This window comes from Mandrillus leucophaeus, unplaced genomic scaffold (assembly GCF_000951045.1).
Source record: "Mandrillus leucophaeus isolate KB7577 unplaced genomic scaffold, Mleu.le_1.0 Scaffold58, whole genome shotgun sequence".
Lineage (NCBI taxonomy): Eukaryota > Metazoa > Chordata > Mammalia > Primates > Cercopithecidae > Mandrillus > Mandrillus leucophaeus.
The window spans coordinates 1199111-1203832 of record NW_012106252.1 but is presented as its reverse complement, the minus strand read 5'-3'; the positions used below and the strand labels follow the sequence as shown (position 1 = coordinate 1203832).

Genomic DNA, 4722 nt, shown 5'->3' with positions numbered 1-4722 from the left:
AAAAAAAAAAAAAAAAGTAGAAGGTCTGAGAAGTACTTGCTTGGTGGGGCTGAATTTAAATGTGTGATCTTGCTCTGTTTCCATGTAAATTCTAGTGACAAGAGCTCCTGGTGGCAAGCCACATTCTTCCCACTTGTAAGCAGCAGGCAGCAGCACAGGGGAAACAGAGGACTAACCAGAGGCCCGCTCTGCTGCTTCCCCCTTAACCCTGCCCAGTGGGACCCCTGAGTTCACTCGCTTTGACTTTCATTTTCTAGCCATTAAGACTTTCAGGTTCCCCAAAAAATTAATGACACGTAGATGTCAGCAAACTCTCAGGCCCTGAAGAGTACTGACTTGGGACTTCTAACTGTCTTGGTCCTCACAGGCAGAGGAGAAGGGGGTCAAGAGAGAAGACAGGAGGTTAGGTAGAGGTTGGGGAAGAAAACGAAAACAGAGGAGCGCCAGTGATGAGGAGGGCTAAAGGGTTAAGAGTCTGCCCTTGTGCCACGGCGCGCTCACCCTGCATGTTCATTCATTTAACAAACAAACCAGGCGGAAGAAGGGCCCACTGTTAGAAGATCAGGCCACATCTGACCCCAAATCCAAGCCCTAGCTCTACCACTTTCTAAATGTATGATCTCAGGCAAACTACTTAAGTTCCTTCTGCATCCCCTCTAAAGCAGGGACACATACTTGCCTTATCTTACTCAAAAAAAAAAAAAAAAAGTAATAATAAAAATTAAAAACAAAGTGGGGAAACAAATCCCAGTATTTCCCAGGGCACCTATGAGGAATATGTATGAAAATAACTTTGCAACTTTAAAATGATTTTTAAAAACTTAGTGTTACGGCCCCCCTACAGTTTAACAGTCCACTAATTGTGAGAGGCAAGAGGACAGGAGAGGAACAGCATCAGAAAGGAAGGGTTTCTGGCACACATGGAGCCATCGCTCTTTCTGCTAGGCAGAGTGAGACCTCTCCTTGGACTCTATAATTTCTGGATGCCAGAAGTGGCTGCATAACGACCCAAAGCACTGAGGCCTTCCTCGTCTCTCTAAATGACAGAGCTTCCCCTTCAAAAGTCATTTCAGGTCAGGTGTGGTGGCTCACACCTGTAATCCTAGCACTTTGGGAGGCTGAGGTGGGTGGATCACCTGAGGTCAGGAGTTCCAGACCAGCCTGGCCAACATGGTAAAACCCTGCTGCTACTAAAAATACAAAAATTAGCTGGGCATGGTGGCACATGCCTATAATCCCAGCTACTTAGGAGGCTGAGGCAGGAGAATCCCTTGATCTCAGGAGGCGGAGGCTGCAGTGAGCCAAGACTGCGCCACTGCACTCCAGCCCGGGCGACAAACAAAGCTCTGTCTAAAAAAAAAAAAAAAAATTCGTTTCAGAGTCAGAGCTGGGAGACCATGTCCAGATAAAGGAAAGAAGATCTCCTTAGAAGCCTGGTCAGCCTCATCCCAGCACTCATGAAGAGTGACAAACTACGTTCTACTCCTGAAGATGTAAGTCTGGTCAGAGACCAATGGCCAGTGAGCAGTCAGGCCTCTCTGGCCCTGCCGCTCAGATGCCCAGGCTGACCAGATCAGAGAAACTAGACTGGCTGAAGAAGTCTCCAATGAGCCCCAAAGGAACCCACACAGATACAGAGCTTGTGATCCAGCTGTTGACCCTAATAACGAAGGCTTCTTCTGTTGTCCAATAAAAAGTGAAATAAGTAGGCCGCACACAGTGACTCACACCTGTAATCCCAGCACTTTGGGGGGCTGAGGCGGGTGGATCACCTTAAGTCAGGAGTTCGAGACCAGCCTGGCCAACATGATGACACGCCTCCTCTACTAAAAATACAAAAATTAGTAGGGCGTGGTGGTGGATGCCTGTTAATCCCAGACACTTGGGAGGCTGAGGCAGGAGAATCACTTGAACCCAGGCGGCAGAGGTTGCAGTGAGCCGGGATCACGCCACTGCACTCCTCTAGCCTGAAGGATAGAGCAAGACTCCATCTCGAAAATAAACAAACAAAAAAGTGAAATAAGTACATCCTAGGTCTACTCAAAAGAATGTAGGAATCAGACACCAGCCGCTGTCCAGAAGCACTCAAACACACCTCAAGGTCAAAAGACAGCACTTTGAAGTGGCACGCAAGGGTGGTAAAGGTAGCCCAGAACACTTGGGTGGTAAAGGTAGCCCAGAACACTGAAGTGCTACAGAAGTTCCCACAAACTGCATGGCTTTCTGTCCCTTCCTTCACTGTAGATAGCAAGGATCGGTCATGGCCTCAGAGCCAGGCTACTCCTCATTAAGGCACAGTCTCCGGCCTGTACTTTGGCCACATAACAAAGCTTGGTCTGAGACAGCAGCTATTTCACACACCAAAGCCCCAAGCAACAGACAAGGATCATAGTCAATATGCTTGAGGGAACCTGCACTTTCTGGCATGTATGGGAATTCCTTGGGCTACAGTTAAAAATTCTGAACTGCCATTGTGATCTTGACTTAGTCCTCAGTAATAAGTCCAAGCCCAGAAGGGACTGGAGACAGACCCTGGCGTGCCATGGACCTGTTGCTCAGCGTGGGGTGTGTGTGTGTGTGTTTGGGAGTGGGAAAGAGATAGCCCTTCAATTCCAGACTCCTTATTTTGGGTCTTATTCTCCTCCCTATAGACACACGGACAGCAGTCCCAAAAGAAGCAGTCCCTTTGAGGCGGCTTGGAAACCACTCACGTGCTCTGGGAGGACAGAGCTGAGCCTGGAGCAAGGGGGGAGGGGAAAGAAGATAATGAATGGGCACATCCACCCTGATCTGTGATCTATAGCTAGAATTGAGCAAACCTCAGCTAAATTCTTCAGAGTCAGGAAGAGAGAGGCACTCAGAGAACAACATAACTAGAGAACAGGGGCTGGGAGACAGAAGGGGCAAAGCAAGAAAACAGCTCATTGCCAGTAAGTGACCCAAACTTTAAACTCTGCTGAGGTCCTGGTTGGTTCTCTGGCTTGAGGAAAGAGAGGAAGTAAGGAGTTGCGGGAGCGCCAACACACTTCTGTGCGTGTGGAACGGTCTCACCCAGACGACCCCCTCCCCCAAAGGAAATCGAGATATTCCTCTAGGGCTGGAGGGGACAACTGGTTTTGTGGGACAGCAGGAAGGAAAACGGCGACAGACAGCACTCTCCGTCACTTCTAAAAGAGAAGAGGGACAGGTTCCTTCACACCTGGCAAAGATCCTCCGATTCTGGGAGCAGGGGGAGCGGAACTTAGGCACCTCTCTCCCACAACTGGAATGGACAGGCCAGAGGACAGTCATAGCGGTTTCCTTAAGGCTCACGAAAGGTAGGTAAGCTAAGGAAAGAAGCTCCCCATCTCCTGCGGCCCGACGCCTGGGGAACCCCTCAAGAGGGGGCTACGGGTCGGGGGAGGGGTCAGTATCCCCCTAAACTGGGGCTGGGCGGGAGGAAGGGCTGCCCTGGAGATGCTTCAACGCAGGCGAGACACCAGGTCCTGGGACAGGCATACTCACGGCGGCTCCGGGGCGGCGGCGTTACTTGGGGCCGGGGCTCGGACGGGCTCTGCTTCTCTCCCCCCCGGCGGTGTCCCAGGCTCCGGCCTCCACTTCCGCCTTTCAGCCGCTCCGGATCCGGATCTCCACCTCCGCCCCGCCCCTCAATACTCCCAGGTGATTGACAGGGCGGAGAAACCAATGGGAGGCACTCTTGGCCGACCTACCCAGCGGCGCCGGTAGGAAAGCGGGAGTGGCGGGAGGGCGCGCGCGAGGGATGGCGGGACTTGTAGTTCGTGGCGATGGGAGGAGTCCGTGGCTGCCTGGGACTTGGGCTTAGGCTGGAGCCGGCTGACTACAAGGCCGAGCCCGGCCGGGAACTTTTTATTTTTTTTGAGACGGAGTCTCACTCTGTCGCCCAGGCTGGATTGCAGTGGCGCGATCTCGGCTCACTGCAACCTCCGACTCCCGGGTTCAAGCGATTCTCCTGCCTCAGCCTCCCGAGTAGCTGGGATTACAGGCACGCACCACCACGCCCGGCTAATTTTTGTATTTTTAGTAGAGACGGGGTTTCACCATGTTGGCCAGGCTAGTCTCGAACTCTTGACCTCAGGTGATCCGCCCTCTTCGGCCTCTCAAAGTGCTGAGATTACAGACCTGAGCCACTGCGCCCAGCCTATGGCCGGGAACTTTTTAAGGCCAAGCCTGCCACCCGGTCACCGCCGGTTCCGGACGCCCCGAGGGAAGGCGGGTGGTGGAGCGTTGGAAGAAGGCAGAGGACTGTGTGTGCAGAATTGGGAAAGAAGAAACATGGTGCGAATGAATATGCATGCGAGGCCTCAGTCCTTTGAACTTGCCGATCTGGAGAAGCCCCTGTCTGCACTTTCCGGCCAAGTCAGCTTGGGAAGCCCGATTGCTGGGGGCGTCTGTGATGGGGAAGGCGATGAAAGCGCTGTAGGAAGGGTTCTCTACAGGATGCTGGGTGAGATCAAACGGAGAGCTGCTGCCACCACCTCCTACTTGGTGCAGGGGGCCGGCACAAAGACCATCTCTGCCTCTGCCTTCCCCTGCTCCCAGCCAGGGTCAGCTCTTCTCTCTGACACGGAATACAGAGCTGGACAATCTCTGCCTGGGCCCTCTCCATCCGCAAATAAAGACTAGAACCACCCCCACTCTGCACCCCCCCCATATGGATCAGGAATATTTGTTTCTTCTACTCGTTTCAATATGGATGGGGCC

At 52.6% G+C, this 4722-nt stretch overlaps 1 protein-coding gene across 3 annotated transcripts in view; it reads right to left on the bottom strand.

The window, feature by feature from the left end:
• Nucleotides 1-3656, bottom strand: part of RAB5C (RAB5C, member RAS oncogene family) — a 34707-nt gene extending 31051 nt beyond the window's left edge. For 2 of the 3 annotated variants that reach the window (XM_011998820.1, XM_011998821.1), the window contains exon 1: nt 3505-3656. The gene's annotated coding sequence lies outside the window, so the exon portion shown is untranslated. Of the gene's footprint in view, nt 1-596; nt 604-3504 lie in introns of all 3 variants that reach the window. The other variant, XM_011998822.1, reaches the window with a different exon arrangement.
• Between the last annotated feature and the right edge of the window lie 1066 nt (nt 3657-4722).